Below are 19,762 nucleotides of genomic sequence, written 5' to 3'. Positions count from 1 at the left end.
CGAATACAGACGACCTATTCACCGTATTTATATCTACATGCATTGTGACAGAAAAAAAACTATATTTCTTGTCCGGATTCACTTCGCCATGGAAGTATTGGTGAGCTGCTAGGTCCTATTCACGTAAGTAGTCACTTACTGTTTAAACTCATCTTACCCCTGGCGCAAGTTAAGCAGAAGTTTTCTTAGAGTAAATTGTACTACTATAATACCTACTTACCGAAAATGACTTTAGTAAGCGAATTTTATAAATTTTTAAAGAACCAAATGTTGCTGCCAGCTATTTAGTTAAATGATACAGGCAAGTGCTGTTAATATTTAACTTTTCGTTTGGAGATCGGTTTGTGACACAAGTGCAGCGCTGGAGACTTCGATGAATGAACAGAAGACGAACATATAAAATTCTCATACGTCAAAGAGACAGTAACGTTAGTAATGTCTTATTATTACAAAATGTACATACAAAGTAAATTCTGCTTCACCGCAAATAGCTTTAATGTTGAATCTGTTCTCAAACTACTTATATAACAGTCCGATAGTTGCATTGCAAACTAGTATACTTTTATTTATAGTTTATTTATATGTTATTTTTGAAAACAAAAATTAAAACCGAAGACAGTTTAAATGGGTTTATATTAGGTAAGTGTTGTATATGCATTTCAGAGTATTTGCGACAGCAGTCTAATCTGAAATGTTAACCCTGTCATATGGCGCAGGATTTTACACAAAGAACATTATATTGTGACGACAGTTAATGAAGCGCCCATTTTGTTTCTTATAAATGTCGTTCAAAACATACTTCAAGATGAATGTAACGTTGAACGAAATGGACCGCAAGAGTTCTTAAACTTATCTAGTAGTCAGATGTATGAACTCTACACAATCACCGTAGACAGGGGTGTCAAAGGAGCTGACTAAAGTCGATGTTGACAGTAAAATGTAGACAAAGAGGAAAATAAGACAGTTATAAGTTGATCTTCCAGCATATGAGGGTCTGTTTTCCAAGTTACATGTTAAACTTACAGATTTATGCAACCAGTTCAAGAAATGGCTTATATTGCTGTAATGCAGGGGGATGCAGGTGTGAGCTACATATATGAAACAATACGAAATGCATAAACAAGTACGGAAACCTACGACAAAAACTGTAAAATTTCTGAACTTTCAAAAACCTGTGTCTTCCGGCACAATTTATGAGTAAAGTCGCATTTTATTATTTCCATCTCAAAGTGTTGCAAAAAGTTTATGTTTAAGAACTGGTGCTACTGCCGTAGTTCAACAGAACACAGGCGGGATTGCCAGGAATGGAGTCTGCTGCAGTGTGTGGTCACGTGACTACGACGGCAGAGCCACTGCGGCAGGCGCTAGAATTACTGCGCCAAGTCCCGTTAGCTAACAGCTGATACCCCACGTGCGAGCTCCGTAATGTATTTTAAGGGTAGTCACCACAAACATAACGATTTCTGGAAATTCAGTTTGTCATCGACCAGTTAGCGTTATCTTTTGTCGAAAAAGTTTTCTTCAGAAAGTTACGGTACTACAGATCACTCTTTATCTCACGTTCATTAAACGCTCAAGAAATAAGTAAAATAATAAAAATATTCATTATTTACGTCAGTTTGAAATATTTTGTGAAATGTATTCTATGAGAGTAAGAGGGGCTTCATTTCCAACAAACTGTTAAATGCACCTCCACTTGCAGGAGAATACGTACTATCTCCTTGATGCTGTTTTCTCACATTTCTCCAAATTATGACATATAAAAAGATTTCAATCAGCCACATTTATTAATTTATAGACGAATATGAAATCAATGTAATTGGGACGATTACAGTTGGTCATGAAACTTTTTCATCAGAACAACCAATTTGTAGAAATTAGATCTTGTGTATTATATCTCAGTTTCTAAATCACTACTACCATGAAATGCTTGCATGTAATTTAGAAAGGACATATGATCAAATTTAATATTTTCCATTGGAATATTTCCCTGGAGGTGAAAGAAGTACGGCTCAGCGTTTGTGTGTTTTCAAACGTCGGTGAATTAATTCCTGAATCAGTAAGGTCCCGTTTCTGTATCAGTTAAAAAAACCACTAAAATGCTTACGAGGGAGAGATGAGGTAAAGAGCTCCAGCCATTCAGAAAGACTTCAGTACTCCACGATTCGGTAAACACGGATAGGATTCCAACCCTCATTGATTACTGTTCATCCCATACGAAAAGTAGCTTTCATATATGTAGGAGAACGTGAACTATACTGGGGAGAAATGGTAAGAAAATTTGATTGTAATATTTGTTCGAAGTGTAATTATGTCAAACAGATTACAGTATAAAGAAATCATGCTAATAGCGTTAACCATAAGTAAACAATACCGCATTCTTTGGGTTGACACAATGTAAGAATGACTGAAGTTTGGATCGAAATCTAAAAGCAGGACGTGTATACCTTAAACCTTATCCAGTTCACGCATAACTGGTATTAAAATTCGGAATACTTAAATGTCGTAATGAATAAAAATTCTTTTAAGTTCAAGAGACGAATGTAGTTTGAAAATGTTACTCGTTATTCAGATAACAGGCAGCCTGCGTTCCGCCAGGAAAAAAAAAAAAAAATAGCTATCGCTTGTCGTAATTGTGGTACCAAGAGTAAAACTCTGAGATAGTTTTTAAATGAATTTAATTCATCGCAGAGTGGAAATTTCACGTAAATATCTTTTCCATATATTCTGCGCTATGCCTGTTTATTCCAGATATATATATATATATATATATATATATATATATATATATATATATATATATATATATATATATATATTCGCCTATGAGTTTCCACAGCCGTAAGCAAACTAGTACCGCCCCGACGGACTTCCCAAATATATTGCTATCATTAACAGCAAACAATGAAGATAGCTACAAATGAAACGCAAACAGCTCCGAACCTCTTTTCAATGAACTCTGACGAGCTGCTCGTCTCCAGTGCGTTCGTCGATGTCTCCAGATCCTCTACTGAAGCCTTGAACAGAATTCTAGAGAGAATTACAGCTGTCTTACGTATCATGTAGCTGTTAGACAGAAGTGTATTACATACGATGGAGGCTTGGTCAGTTAATTGGCTTTCGGCAAACTGCATCTAAATTAAGTATGGACTAACATATCTACTTCATGGAATGGCATAAAATTAAGATACAGGATAGCTATTTCATTACAGATATCCGGACGTAAACTAGTTTTCATAACACATCTGGAGCACCACAATGGATAAACTACTATACCATTGTAGGTTATAAAAATTGCAAGAAACTATCGTGCTCGGTTTTGTTTGTACGCTCAGAGACGCGGCGGAGATGCGCCGGAGGATTGGTCAGTCCCGTGTGTGGCTATGCATCCCGCGATGCACTCGCCCGCGCCTCGGCAGTTTTTCTATCGCCAGGTGTAACGGTGAGAATAACGGAACACTGCACCATCCCAAGTGAATACACGGCGTCTTGGAGATGTAAACTCTGAGTATTTTGTGGATGCGCTTCTTAGTGTCTAATGTCGAGAGTTCTTCACCTAGTAACACACTATTTGTTAATGACTCTCCTTGATTGAACAAGTCACACGATTTCGAAAGTTTTTGACAAACTAAATCGCTATTTCAAACTAATAAGGAAACACAAAACTTCGCGTGTTTCAGCCTAATGCGACAAGAAAGTTGAACGCAAAGTGTGCTAAAAATATTCTTGGGGGGGCCATTATAAAAATGTCATGTAATTAAGAGAAAAGTGACAATTACATACCTACACTCCACCCTGAAATAATCAACGCAGATCTGATGTTTGAAAATCGAACAAAATTGATTCTAGAAACAACTACAGAAATCGCAGTTTTTTGGAAAGTAAAATCAAGCTTGAGTACCGGTATGAAATTCTGAGCTCTTAATTATGGTATAATGAAGGAACAAGACAACGTGACCTATTGGTTGCATGAAAGGATAATATGATAATCAGTTTATCACATGGCAACTCAAGTTCCTTCACTTTCGACGGCGAATACCTTTTTTCAGAGTAATTTTCTTTCAACGACTACGTAGGTTGTGTTGATTACGAGAGCCTTCAGTGAAGCAATGTAAATCACATTTTAACTGACAATGGTACATACAATCGCACAGAGGGATTCATTCTGTAGCGACCCTATGATAGACGTATATCAGGGATAAGTTGAATTTAAACGGTGACTGACTACGAGTGCTCGATTGAAGTGGAGCTCCGGAGATTTCAATGCGCGGATAGAACAGCAACACATTCGTGGTGAAGGTTGCGGTAAGCGTATTTAATAATTTTTATTAACACTGTAACAGACGAAGAATTCCTGTTGTCTGTTAGGTGCTTACCTGTTCTTCACTTCCGGTAGAGCCGCAAGGACGCAGTCGTTAAGGAGCGTGGAGACGTTGGAGACGCTGCTCACTTAACAGCGCGGGCACTGCACTCGATACACACACACGGCTAGCAGGAAACTGTCGCCAGATAAGTAATATCGTTCCTTCTTCTCGTGTCCCCCCGTCTACATTGGTCATGCACCGTTCTCACTAGTTCAGTCACACGGCGTATTAGTTGAAAGTCAATCGGCACCTCAAGGAAAACTGTCAGATTACGTTGTTTTCGAAAGCTGTCATCACGTGGTTTGTGAAGTTTTAAGGAAAACTGTTTATCGTGGGAGCAGAAAAAGCATCCGAGCTGCAGATGAGTTTAGTTTGTGCGCAAAACGTGCCTCGGTGGCTACTTCCGGTGCACGCCGACGACGTACTGACTGGAGCCGGCGACGCCGCGCTGTTCCGTGTCCTCGCGAGAAGGTTCCGCCCACTACTGCACACACGCACACACACACGCGCGGAAACAATGAGCGGCGCGTGGCAGCAGACCGCGGCTGGAAGCGTGCTTCCGCGCCTGGAGCGTCTTCCAGCCGGCCGCTCTCGTGCTCGCCGGTGGCCGAGGTCGCTGGCTGACAACGCTCCTGAGCCGGTCCGGTCCAGTCGTGGCGAGGCGAGTGTTCGGCGCGCCGGTTCACTGTGGCAACAACCTCTGGGCGAGAACCCGCTGCAGCAGCCGCGGCGGCGGCGGCGGCGGCGGCGGCGCGCGCGCCACCAACAACACACACCTCCCCCACCCGCAATCGGCACCCAATCAGACCCAGAGACCTACATTCGCGGCGGCCCCCTCCCGCCGGCGGCTGGCCGGGTGGGGGGACGTCACGCAGCAGCCGCCCTGCCCGTGCTGCTGCCGCTGTGGCTGTGGCTGGCGGCGCACCGGCTGCTAGCGCGCCTGCATCCGCTGCGCCGCACCGACGCCGCCGGCGCTCCGGCCTCTTCGTGCACTCGACTCCTACACGTCCTATTTTTCTGCATCCACCGACGGTCCAAAATACAGGATTTTCCACGTGCTACGCAAGCACTGCTTTCTGAAGCCAGTACCTCAGAAGGCAGTCGTCGCCGACCTGCGCACTACTCTTCGGGCCGTTCCTCGGATAAAGTGGCAGGTGGTCTGCAGTTTTAAAGTCCGGGCGGTGTCAGGAGCGAGCGTCCGGCCCGTTCCTCCGCAAATCACACGTAACCCGGGCTCGTCCACGTTTCTGTTATTCCTTCAGATGGTCTGAAAGTAGTGCTCTGTACTCCTGTTTGTGAAAGTTTTAAATACGTTCTATAATTTTCGTAATAGGAAATTAGGACTAACAGCTCTTGCTTTAGAGGCACAACAAAAAGAAGCAACGCAAAAAAAAGAAAAAAATATGTGAATCCATAGTATTTGGAAAATGAGATCAGTACAGGCAGAGTTTCGAACGTTATTTCCTCATCTGATGGTTGATGAGACAAAGTTTTATGAGTATTTTAAGTTGACGCGGTACACCTTCAGTCAACATTTAAATAAACTAGAAGCAAAATTGAGAAGAAACGACACTTTCTGCAAACTATCAATTCCACCCAAAGAACGCCTAACTGTATTTTTGAAGGTACACTATGTGATCAAAAGAATTCGGACACCCCCAAAGACAGGTGCATTGTGCTGCCACCTACTGCCAAGTACTCTACATCAGCGACCTCAGGAGTCATTAGACATCGTGAGAGAGCAGAATGGGGGAGCTCCGCGGAACTCACGGACTTACAACGTGGTCAGGTGATTGGGTGTTACTTGTGTCATACGCCAGTACGCGAGATTTCCGCACTCCTAAACATCCCTAGGTCCATTGTTTCCGATGTTATAGACAAGTGGAAACGTGAAGGGACACTCACAGCACAAAAGCGTACAGGCCGACCTCGTCTGTTGACTGACAGAGACCGCCGACAGTTGAAGAGGGTCGTAATGTGTTATAGGCGGACATCTATCCAAACCATTACACAGGAATTCCAAATTGCATCACAATCCACTGCAAGTACTATGACACTTAAGCGGGAGGTGCGAAAACTTGAATTCATGGTAGAGCGGCTGCTCGTAAGCTACACATCACGCTGGTAAATTCCAAACGACGCCTCGCTTATTGTAAGGAGCATAACCACTGGACGATTGAACGGTGGAAAATTGTTGTGTGGAGTGACGAAACACGGTACACAATGTGGCGATCAGATAACACGGTGTGGGTATGACGAATGCCCGATGAACGTCATCTACCAGTGTGTGTAGTGCCAACAGTAAAATCCGGAGGCGGTAGTGTTATGGTGTGGTCCTGTTTTTGATCGAGGGGCTTGCATCGCTTTTTGTTTCGCGTGGCGTTATCACAGCACAGGCCTACATTGATGTTTAAAGCACCTTCTTGCTTCCCACTGTTGAAGAGCAATTCGGGGATGGCGGCTGCATCTTTCAACACGATCGAGCGCCTGTTCCTAAGGCACGGCCTGTGGCGGAGTGGTTACACGACAATAACTTCCGTGTAACGCACTGGCCTCCACAGAGTCCTGACCTGAATCCTATATAACACTTTTGGGATGCTTTGGAACGCCGACTTCGTGCCAGGCCTCACCCACCAACATCGATACCTCTCCTCAGTGCAGCATTCCGTGAAGAATGTGGTGTCATTCCCGAAGAAACCCTCCAGCACCTGATTGAACGTATGCCTGCAAGAGTCGAAGCTGCCATCGGGGTTAAGGACCAACACTATACTGAATTCCAGCTTTACCGATGGAGGGCGCCACGAACTCGTAAGTCATTTTTAGCCACATAGTGTAGGTTCAAAAAAGAGTAAATAGACGGTAAACAAAAAAGAGTGTTTATAAGTGAACACTTCCTAAATTCTCCACAAGGGAGTGTGGAAAAGCAAGACCATGTCACCTTAACGATAAACTGACGACGTAAAGCAAAAACGTCTATTTGTTTGCAAAACAACAAATGATCAACATTATAAAAAGCAGCTTGAGGAAATCTGTAATCTTTGACAAAATAAAACAGGATGGTTCTTATCATCCAGAACACCTAGCAATACTGCCACATACGCATTGGCGGTGTGCGCTCTTCATATTATCCCGCATGAAATAAAATGTAGCTCTTTTCGTTACATGTTAATTCTGGGAAAAAAGGTAGCAGATTATTGTTCTCAAACCTAGCAGACATTACGGTTTGGTGCAAAAATATTGGTCCAATAATTCGTGTTGCACCAACTGCACACGGCACTCCTGTTTTCTCGTCGTATAGAGACTGTTGAGGCGGATTTGCAGAAACGGCAGGAAATGACACATTCTTTGAAACATGTAGTGTCATTCTGAAAAGTTTTCATGTTGACACGACAGTGTAATACGCATTTTAGAGCTACTTCATCGTGGCACTACATATAAAAGAAATTAACAAAATTCGCAGATACGTCTTTGCGGTAAGTTGACATCGCAACGAAGTTCTGAAGAACTGACAGTGAAGCTGTATCCCCTAAATGTGCACTGGCATAGTGAAATGTCATTGAAAATTTTCAGGGTCAGCCTCTCCATAATCCACAGACATTAATATCCTGCTGCAGTTTTGACGCCGAGGAACAGTAACTGTATTGGTATACCAATGCACTGCTGTTACTGCTGAAATGTCTTTTTGGAATGTTTCATAAGTCATTTTGGCCATCTCATTTTCTACATCGCTCACACGTGGCGAACTTCAGACTCGCCTAGAAGGACCGGGCGTTGATTTTGGCATAAATTCATTAATTATCTGACGTTTAGATGTAACCTATGCTCTGCATCAGAAACTTTTTGTAGTATGTAATTCCATTACTCATCCTTCGTAACTCACATCTAAATTTATATTGTGACGTCCTATATTTTCATGTACCCTTCTTTCCCTTGCTTTTTGTCTTAAAGAATGAGTGAGTATATGTATCTTCTCGGATTTGTAAGGTACGTGGCATTCTGGTTGTTTTCCATCTGCTGGGTGTACAGTATAATCAACTTAGTGTTCCTTTTACCGGGGAAAAGATGTATGTACCCACTGTGTGTCTTGTTTGTCAGTTATACTGATGCCGGAAACAACCCCTCTGGTATTTCGGTTTCGCCTGGGTGGGATCACTGGGTGCTATCTCTAGAGAGGCTCTCTCTTTCTGACTGTTGGTGAGTCCGTTTCGTATTTATTATGCCCGGTCTTGCTACTTTTTAATGTCGTTGTGGATGTGTACGTTCTTCAGCCTAACTGAAGTGCTTTATCTCCTTTTCCAGAGTGTGTTCAATTAAAAGCATAATGTATGTCTAATGTCATGCATTTCGATTTACTCGGTAATATGGATTTGCTCTGTTCCCTTGGTACCTTGTGGCGTGGAATCTTCACCATCACGTGCTGATTAGGCCAAGTTAGGGCAATCTTTACCCTTTGTGAATGTGAGAATAATTTTATTTTCGTGTGCACCTCTTTCTTTCTATTCTAATTTGCGTGAGATTAGAAATACCGATTCCGTGTGAGTTCTTTTCCTCCTATTTCCACGTGTTCTTCGTTCAGTGAGCCCTCAGTTCGAATATCTATATTTCAACGCATAATCATAATTAGATTAAACGATCAGTACCTATAGCGCTAATTGAGCACCCGTATTTTCATAATTTTCTGGGATTTGAGTAATCTTTTTTGTTTGTGGGACCACGTGTTGCTAGAACCAGTGGGGCCTTTAGCTTTCCTAGTCTCGTTGATCTATTCGCAGTTTCCCCGTGATTTATTCTAACTTTCGTAGTCGTGCATTCTTTGCTGTGTAATTTTGTGATGTTTATCTTCTTCGAAAAAGTGTTTCTCGATGAGTAATTTGTTCACACACGTCTCCTTTCACATTCATTTTCAGTATCGTGGGCAAGAATTCTCGTACCTTATGTTTGTTTCAGTTGTTCAGTCGGTATAAATCTTTTTGCTGTATTTGCATACTCGTGGTGCTGGTTAATTTCTTTCCGAACTTTATCTTCATGTGTGAGTTCAATTTGAGTTCATGAGTCCATACGTTCCTTTCACCTGTCTCATACATCTTGCTCAACAGATGGTAGAGTTTTATCAAGACTGGCTCTCCCAAGGCCGTCAGTACTTCCAATGAAATGTTGTCTACTCCGGGGGCCTTGTTTCGACTCAGGTCTTTCAGTGCTCTGTCAAACTCTTCACCCAGTATCGTATATCCCATTTCATCTTCATCTACATCCTCTTCCATTTCCATAATATTGTCCTCAAGTACTTCGCCCTTGTATAGACCTTCTATATACTCCTTCCACCTTTCTGCTTCCCCTTCTTTGCTTAGAACTGGGTTTCCATCTGAGCTCTTGATTTTCATGCAAGTGGTTCTCTTCTCCCCAAAGGTCTCTTTAATTTTCCTGTAGGCAGTATCTATCTTACGCCTAGTGAGATAAGCCCCTACATCCTTACATTTGTCTTCTAGCCATCCCTGCTAAGCCATTTTGCACTTCCTGTCGATCTCATTTTTGAGACGTTTGTATTCCTTTTCGCATACAGTGACTAACAATAATCTGCGCCTAACCGATATCCGACGCAAGATGCTTTTTGCCTTAGCCTTTATCCTCTATGAACACTTCTCCAGGTTTGATTAAATCAATCGTCATCGTCACTGCTTTCTTGTATTAATTCTGAGCTATGAATCTTATGTTATTTACGAGGTCTCCCTACGCTCGATGTACAGTGCTGTAGATTTGTACACATACTCCCATACACCCAACAGGTGTCCATGAGATCAGTGTCATCTTTCCAGTGAAGATTATCACCTAGGTCCCCTCAGCAGTTCCATTACACATTCGTATAGGTTGTACCGACATCATATGACCCAACTCAAGCAATAGTAGTTGGAGGCGACTTGAATCTCCGGGGTATAGATAGGCACACCTATGGATTCTGTGCAAGTGGTACCGACAGGCACTCCTGTGAAGTACTTTTGGACAAGCTTTCCGAAAACTTTTTTGAGCAGCTAGTGCGACAGCCCACATTTTATGTCTTTTAGCTACAAATAGGAGGTGTCAGCATACAGACAGGGATTAGTGACCGCGATGTCATCTTAGCGACAATGGTTACTGAAGTTAATAAATCCATCAAGAAGGCTAGGAGAGTACGTTCGTTGGAAAGAGTAGATAAGCAGTTCTTCGCATCTCACTTAGACGATGAACAGACATCTTTCAGTTCCAATGCGATGGACACAGAGGAAGTTCGGGCAAAGTTTATGCGGACTGTAAATCGCACTCTGGAGAAGAAAGTGCTGAACAAGTGACGAGAGAGGCCGACCGTTGTTTCGTAACAGTCTTCGGTGAATGCTGAGGAAGCAGAGACTGTTGCACTCTCGTTCAAAAAAGAACGTGCAAATGACGTGGAAAAGTTGTTGCGCCTGTAAATGATCGATGCGCAAAGCATACAACTACCACCGCCATATTTTAGCAAAATATCTTGCTTGAGAATCCAAGAAAATTCCCGTCCTACGTGAAGTTATCAAATAGATCGACGGCTCCTGTTCAGTCACTCGTTGACCAGTCTGGCTGCGCAATAGAAAACAGCAAAAGATAAGCTGAACTTACAAATGTCACGTTTCAGACACACTCATTCAGGAAGTTCGTACAAACATGGAGGACGTGGAGGGTGACAATTATTGAACGAAGTGAAATAAAATCGTCATAACTTCTAAACAGTTTGAGTTAGGACGTAGAAACTGTGCGGTTTGCCGCGGGGCATGATGGGAATTAGTGTGCGCATGTATGGTTTGGTTTTTTCGACGAAGCCCACTTTCATTTAGATAAGTTCGTCAAAAAGAAAATCTGGTACATTTGGAGGACTGAGAATCCGCATTTCGCGATCGAGATGTCTCTTCATCCTCAAGGGTGACTGTGTGGTGTGCAATGTCGAGTCACGGATTAATCGGTGCACTATTCCTTGACGGCACGGTGACTAACGAAATGTGCTTGAACGTTTTGAATCACGATCTCATCCCCATGATCCAAAGTGACCCAGATGTCGACAAGATGTGGTTCATGCACGAAGCAATTCGACCTCATCGCAACAGAAGAGTGCTTGGTGCACTGCATGAGCACTTTGGGGACCGCATTCTGACTCTGCGGTACCCACATGCTACTGGTATGGGCCTCGAACGGCCGCCATATTCTCCGGATCTGCAACTCTTTTTTGTGGGGCTTTATTAAAGACAAGGTGTACAGCAATAACCCCAAAACCACTGCTGAGCTGAAAACAGCCATTCAGGAGATCATCGACAGCATCGATGTTCCGACACTTGAGCTGGTCATGCAAAATTTCGTTATTCGTCACGGCACATCATCGCCAATAACGGCAGGCATATAGAACATTTCATAATCTAAACCAGAATGTTTGTAGTGACGTTTACAAGTTGAATAAAGTGTGTGCAAGCTGCAGCTTGTAACTAATTTACGTTTTACTTCATATTGTTCAATAACCGTCACCCTGTAGTAATAGGCACCTCTGGCGTAGGCAAGCAGCTGAAGAAGTTGAAAGCAAATAAGTCGTTGAGTCCGGCTGGAGTGCCAATTCGGTTTTGAATACATGGCAGATGTCTCTCCCAGTATAGAGTCCCAAGCGACAGCTTGTTCCGTTATATAAAAGAGTAAAAGAACGGACCAGCAATATTATATACCAATATGCTTTACATCGGGTTGCTACAAAATTCTTGAACATATTCTGGGTTCGAATATAGTAATTTTCCTGGAGACGGAAAAGCTGTCCACAAATCAGCTCGGATTTACAAAGCACCGCTCGTGTAAAATTGAGCTTGTTGTCTTCGCACATGAGGTCCTGCAAATCATGGATGTACGGCAACAGACAGATCCACGTTTCTAGAGTCCCGAAAAGTGTTCGATACGCTGAGCCACTGCAGACTGTCAACGAAGGTCCAAGCACACGGATTAGGTTCACAGGTATGTGAGTGGTTCGAAGACTTCTTATGTAACAGACCCCAGTACGTTATCCTCGACACACACATTATCTGACACACAGCAATTTGTGGCTGTTCGCTGATGAAGCTGTGGTGCAAGGGAAGGTGTCATCGTTGAGTGACTGCAGGAAAACGCAAGATGACAGACAACATTTCTAATTCGTGTGATGAATGGCGGCTTGCTGTAGATCCAGAATCTAGAAAAATGTAAATACAAGGGATTGAGAAAATCAATCCAAAAAAGTTCGAATACAGCGTTAGTATTGCGTAATTTTATCTTTTGCGGGGGTTTGTTTGTATTTGTTCTTTTACTTCTCACTGCTTTGTTTGTATCCGAGATATCTTATGCTTTTTTTGTTCACACACACAGTACAATGTCGATAGGGACTGTGTTTGTTTGTACCGGACACAAGGAGAATTGGGTGCTGTCAGTAAACAGCTGGAGACCGCACTGGCCGCGGTCAGCGGGCTCGCCGCTGGTGAAACGCAACATCTGAACGGTTCGTCTTCATTCGAGACTGGGTGGAGGACAGGGCTGGTTTTGTGTGTAAGCGGCTGAAAGGCAAAGCAGGGAACGGGTCGCACGGCGCACGGCTAGCTCCCTGCGCCTTAACAAGTATGAGCTGACAACACTTCTGAGACAGTGCGCGATGCCTCTTCTGCTGAGCCAGCAAGCTATTTTCTTGCCCAGTCCGGACCAGTGCAAGGGCGGGTATGCTAGTCATTGGGAGCTCCAATGTCAGGCTGGTGATGGAGCCCCTCAGAGAAAAAGCAGGTTGGGCGGAAACGAATGCCAGCGTGCACTCGGGTATGTCTGCCAGGGTATTCTGCCGGCCGCTATCCACCGAACTGAGAGCGATCGGCTGCCAGTGATAGTGGGTGTCGGCACGAATGAAGGCTGACACTTGGACGGATCATTTGGTGAAGGGAGCTCGCGTCCCATGTGTGGTGCAAGCTAAGCTGACTATTCTTAGCATCATACCCAGGCTCGGCGGCGGTCCTCCGTCTTCAAACAGAATGGAAGGTCTAAACCAGAGGCTCAGGCGGCTCTGCAACGGTATCGGATGCAAATTTTTCGACCCTCGCTATTCTGTGGAGAATTGTAGGGTTGTCCTTAATACATAAAGCGTGCCCCACACGCAGAAAGCAGCTACCAGGTTATCAGACTACGTGTGGCGCGCACGTACTTTCTTTTGATTTTTTGGTTTACAGAACCGCCCCTCTCGCCAAACGCCCCCCTTGGGATAAGACACGAATTGCCTGCAAAAATCCAAGTTACATTAGTCACGGTGATATCAGAGAATGCTTGTACTCGCAGATTCCATATAGGAAAGCTCAATAAGATATTAGTAAACTACAGGAGCATCCAAAGAAAGAGCCCATAATTAGTATCGCTAATTGAAGACTATAGTGCCCAGATAGTACAAGGAACAGAAAGTGGTTGAGACCTGATGTGAAATCAACGAAATCCTTGCGTTCACAAGAGAATATTTATCGTAAGGACGGCTTAGTAGCCAATGATCGCGACGTATTTATTCCAGTAAGACTTTTAATGATGCCTAGCGAGGTTACCACGGATTCAGAATGTCAATTAATCTGGCTGAAGTTAAGTATCAAAGGTCGGTTAAAAATTGCGTTTTACTAGACCACCTGGATCGCTATCTATAGTGGTAGAGCGTTTCAGACAAATCTACCAGAATATCGTTAATAATTTTCCTGACCATGTTGTTGAAATTGGGTGTGACTTTAACTTGCCAGATATAGACTGGGAGAGTCCTGCCTTCAAAAGTGATGCCCAGAGACGAGGACTCGTTGTTGTCGAACATTACTTCGGCCGGGTAATTAGAGAACAGATTCGTGATGGTGGCGTAGCAAACAAGAGACCTGAACTTCCGAAATCACTTAATGTACAGGAAGGTATCAGTGCATCATAAGGTTGTGCAAGCATCTATGAGTTCGGGAATCACAGGGAATGTTAAGAAACGTAGGAAAATATTTTTGCTTAACACGAGTGACAGGATTACAAACTGCAGAAGATCCGAGTGGTCATCATGAAATATTCACTACTGAGGACGAAGACGTGGAGCGCAAATGGAATAAATCCAAAAGAATCGGTCAACATGCCCTAGATGAGTATCTTCCGAGCAAGGTTATAAGGGGCAGGAAAGACTAACCGTGGTTTACACACGTGTATGGAAATAGCTATGTAAACAAAGAGAGCTTCATCACAGAATCAAGAGAAGTCAAAATCTAGCTGACCAACAAAAGCTGAACCAAGCGAAAATGAGCGCAAAGAGAGAAATGAGAGAAGCGTTCAATGACTTTGAAAGCAAAAATTTGTCAACCTATATGAGTAAGAACCCTAACAGTTTTGGTCTTACGTAAAACCACTAAGCGGTTCGAAATCCCTTGTTCATCCACACAGTGACGATAATGGCACCGAAAGGCACGTTAAGTCAGAGGGGGCCGAAACACTGAACTCCTTCCGGAACTCTTTCACGACGGGAGATCGTAACACGGCACCTCCTTTCAGTTTTCGTACGGATGTCGAAGTGCAGATACTGAGATAATAGATCGTGGAACAGAATAGCGATCACAACCGCATAGTAGTGGAAAGGGATCAGGATCGGATGCGCTACCTATGACATTCTAGAAAGGTTATGTGAAAGATCTTTGCTTCCCTTCTAACAGCAGTTTATCGTAGATCGCTGGAGAAATGAAAGGTACTTAACGCCTGGAAAAAAAGCGCAAGTCATTCCCGTTTTCCACAAGTCTTAGGACAGATGCACGTAACTAGAGGCCTATACCGTTGACTTCAGTTTTTTGTAGAATTATGGAACATGTATTATGCTCAAGGATTATGACGTTTTTTGAGAACAAAAATGTCCCCTATAAAAATCAACATGGATTCCGCAAACATAGATGATGCGAAACTCAGCACATTCTGTTCTTCCATGAGATCCACAGCGTTGTAGACCATGGCGCTGAGGTTGATGTCGTGCTCCTCGACTTCAGGAATGCATTATACACCGTACCGTACCGCTGTTTAGTGAAAAAATAAGAGCTTACTGAATATCGGTCCAGATTTGCGACTGGATTCAAAACTTCCTTGCAGATAGAACTCGACATGTCGCTAAAAAACGGAACAAAATCGACAGATGTGAAGTTAATTTCCGAGTACCCAAAGGAAATTACCTAGTGAAAGCGTCGGCAGCTCTTTAAGACTGCTCGCAGATGATACGGTTTTTTATAATAAACTAACAATGTCAGAAGACAGTATCGATTTGCAGAACGACCTGGAGAGGAGTGACGAATGGTGCAGGCTCCGGCAGTTGTGTCTGAAGGTACATAAATGTAATATTATACATACGAAAATTCACCACGGAAGAACTATGCTGATGATGGGAAATTTCTGGAAAAAGTATCCACCGTAAAATATGTAGGAGTAATTATCCCGAGCGACCCTAAGTAGAATGACCACATAAAACAAATCCTAGGGAAAGTAGATGCCAGACTGAGATTCATAGGAAAAATCGCAAGGAAATTTAAGTCATCCACGAAGGAAGTGGCTTACAAGGCACTTGTTCGGCCTATTGTCGAGTACTTTTCATCAATCTTGTTTCCTTACCAAATACGACATACAGAAGAGACAGAGAAGATCCATCGAAGAGAGACGCTTTTCATCACGGGATAGTTTAGTCGGCGCGAGACCCCAAAAACTCGAGGTGAAGACGTTGCAAGAGAGGCGTTGTGCACTGAAATTTTGAGAGAACACTTCCCGGAAGAGTCGGACAACATATTACTTCCTCCTACATACATCTCGCGAAAAGACCACAACGACAAAATTGCAGAAAGTAGAGGTAATGTAAAGCCTTCACGGCAATCATTCTTCCCACACTCCAGTCGCGAGTGGAACAGGAAAGGGCAGATCTAGACACACATCGTCATGTGGCTTGCGGAGTATGGCGTACGCAGACGCGCATGTAATACGCTCCTTGACACTGTCACGTCGACGTATGCGTAATGTTGCAAAGCTGTATGAAATGGAACTAGCAAATAAGGACGGAAGTATCGATGGAGAGTTGTCACCTCCCGTTTTTTGGGAGAATTTTAGGAAAGTGTGGTGCATCTGTAAATGAGACTACGCATAGACTCATTCTTGAGTGCGGCTGGAGTGCTTGGGACTCCCTCCAGATCATGTTAAAGGAAGACATCGATGCAACTAACAAATATGCTGCCAGGTTTTATGCTGGTAGACTCCATCATCACGCTAGTGTTACGCAGATGCTTCAATAACTCAAGCAGAAATTCCTGGAGTGAAGACGACGTTCTTTTCGTGGAATGCTATTGGGAAAATTTAGATACCCGTCATTTGAAGCTGACTGTAGCACGATTCCTCTGCAGCCAACATATATTTCGCCAAAGAACAACGAAGACAAGAGAGACCGGGGTTCGTACGGAGACATACAGGTGGTCTTTTCCCCGCGCTCCGTTTGCGAGTGAAACGGGAAAGAAAACGACTAGTGAGGCCGCTCAAAGAACATACCTGACAGTTCAGGCACGTGGAGCGCATTGTGTGGAGGGGACATTCTAGTGCCAGTCCGAGCTACGGAATTCGTAAACGCTGTGACGGTAATGGTGTCCCGCTGCCATCACGACAACTCAAGGCCACGCCTGTTGCTGTACTTAGTGGCCGCAAACAGTGAGTTAACGATTCAGATCGTGTTACGGAGCGGTACTAAGTATCGTACTGTCAGTTTCAGACGCATATGATGTTACTATAATGAAATTTTCGCTCTGTAGCCGAGTGTGCGCTGATATGAAACTTCCTGGCAGATTAAAACTGTGTTCCGGACCGAGACTCGAACTCGAGACGTCTGCTTTTCGCGGACAAGTGCTTTACCGACTGAGCTACCCAAGAACGACTGACGCCCCCTCCTCACAGTTTTAATTCCGCTAGTAGAGCACTCGCCCGCGAAAGGCAAAGGTCCCGAGTTCGAGTCTCGGTCCGGCACACAGTTTTAATCTGCCAGGAAGTTGTATATGATGTTGTTTCTACCCCAAGCAACAGGGAGGTAAGCACGGATACTACCTTAAAGATTAAATGTCCTGAACTCGTACTTAATTTACTATGATATGAGGAAGCAAGTAGCGGTGGACGTTTGTGGAAGTCGTGGAACGAGTACCTACCGCACCGAAAACTGGAAATAGCGAGAGGAACCAACTGCTGCTCTTTTGACTGCACGACTAGAGTACGTGCTGCTAAAAAGAAGAAACTTGATGATTTTTAAGAGGACGCTATTCGGCGACATACATGTGACTTTTTAAAAGAAATAATTTCCGCTTTTGGCTATTGAAACATTATTTATGGTGACTGCAATTTCGACAAGTTGTCATTTTCAAGTACCGGTATTCTGAAGACAGTCAGTCAGCTGATAGGTATTCCTGCTTAATGGAAGTCTCTCTAACAATGAAACCACTTTCGACAAAGCTTAGGTATCCGATTAATGAGGGAATTAGTATATTTCATGAAAATATACAGGGTATTAGAGATAAAGTCAGTGAACTGTTATAGATGTTGACTCTGAAATTATTGGTATATCTGAACACTTCTTAAATAAGGAGATAATTCAGAAACTTCCTTTACCAGGATACAGGTTGGCTGGCAGCTTTTCTAGGAGCTCTTTGCGGTGTGGGGGAGTAGTCATGTATGTGAAAAACGGTATCCCATTTGAGTCAATTGATGTTTCAAAGTACTGAAAAGGTGTTTGAATGTTGTGCAGATGTGGTTAAATTTAGTGGAGCTAAACTTCTAACTGTTGTTATTTATAGATCTCTAGACTCCGATTTCACAACATTTTTGCTAGAGGAGGTTCTTGGTTCACTTTATAGAAAATACAAAAAGCTAGTTATATGTCGTGACTTCAATATTAATTGTAAAAGTGATTGTGCAAGGAAGAGGATGCTGGTAGACCTCCTTAATTCATATAATCTTATGCAAACCGTATTCTTTCCAACGAGAGTGCAAGGCAACAGTAGAACAATCATAGACAACATTTTTGTTCATTCCGCATTACTAGAAGGGCATTCTGTTAACAAAAAGGTGAATGGCCTTTCAGATCATGATGCACAAATTTGAAGTCTAAAAGATTTTTGTGCTGCAACACATGTTAAATATAGTTACCAACTTTTTAGGAAAGCTGATCCAGTTGCTGTAGAGACTTTTGTAAACCTCATCAAGGAACAAGAGTGGCAAGATGTTTATAGTGCTGATGCAGTAGATGATAAATATAATGCTTTTCTCAAGACTTTTCTCGTGCTCTTTGAAAGTTGCTTTCCGTTAGAACGTTCAAAACAGGGTACTAGCACAAACAGGCAACCTGGGTGGCTGACTAGAGGGATAAGAATATCTTGTAGAACAAAGTGGCAATTATATCAAAACGTTAGAAACAGGCAAAATCTAAATGCAGTAGCCCATTACAAACAGTATAGTAAGGTGCTTAAAACTGTCATTAGGAAGGCAAAAAGTATATGGTATGCAGATAGAATAGCTAAGTCTCAGGATAAAATTAAAACCATATGGTCAGTCATAAAGGAAGTGGCTGGTCTGCAGACACAGGTCGAGGATATAGAATCAGCGTGTAGTGGGAATGTCCGTGTTACTGATAAGTAGCATATATGTACAGTATTTAATAATCACTTTCTGAATATAGCAGGTGAACTAAATAGAAACCTAGTCCCAACAGGGAATCATATAGCGCTCTTAGAAAAAAGTGTTCCGAGACTGTTACCTGAAATGCTCCTCCATGATACTGACAAGAGGGAGACTGAGTTAATAATTAAATCACTAAAGACCAAGAACTCTCATGGATATGACGGGGTATCTAGCAGAAAACTGAAGTATTGTTCCATGTATGTTAGCCCAGTACTTAGCCATATCTGTAATTTTTCCGTTAGGAGTGGTCGGTTTTCTGACCGATTAAAGTACTCGGTAGTGAAGCCACTTTATAAAAAGGGAGACAGGGATAATGTTGACAATTATAGACCTATTTCTACGCCATCGGTGTTTGCTAAAGTTATCAAGATGGTTGTATATACAATGTTACTGGAGCATTTAAATTCACATAATTTGCTGTCAAATGTACAGGTTGGTTTTAGAAACGGTTTAACAACTGAAAATGCTATATTCTCTTTTCTCTGTGAGGTTCTGGATGGATTAAATAGAAGGTTGCGAACGCTAGGTGTTTTCTTTGATTTAACGAAGGCTTTTGACTGTGTTGACCACAAAATATTACTGCAGAAGTTGGACCATTATGGAGTAAGGGGAGTAGCTTACAATTGGTTCGCCTCTTACTTTAAGAACAGAAAACAGAAAGTAATTCTCTGCATTGT

General features: G+C 42.9%; 1 protein-coding gene across 1 annotated transcript in view; it reads right to left on the bottom strand.

Annotated features, from left to right (window-relative positions):
- LOC126336104 (transcriptional regulator ovo) overlaps window positions 1–5,067 on the bottom strand; it is an 820,382-nt gene extending 815,315 nt beyond the window's left edge. The window contains exon 1 of the mRNA XM_049999583.1: window positions 4,377–5,067. The gene's annotated coding sequence lies outside the window, so the exon portion shown is untranslated. The remainder of the gene's footprint in view (window positions 1–4,376) is intronic.
- Window positions 5,068–19,762: the final 14,695 nt, after the last annotated feature.

Source organism: Schistocerca gregaria, chromosome 2 (genome assembly GCF_023897955.1).
Source record: "Schistocerca gregaria isolate iqSchGreg1 chromosome 2, iqSchGreg1.2, whole genome shotgun sequence".
NCBI lineage: Eukaryota > Metazoa > Arthropoda > Insecta > Orthoptera > Acrididae > Schistocerca > Schistocerca gregaria.
The sequence above is the reverse complement of the archived record's forward strand: the minus strand, read 5'-3'. Positions and strand labels throughout refer to the sequence as shown.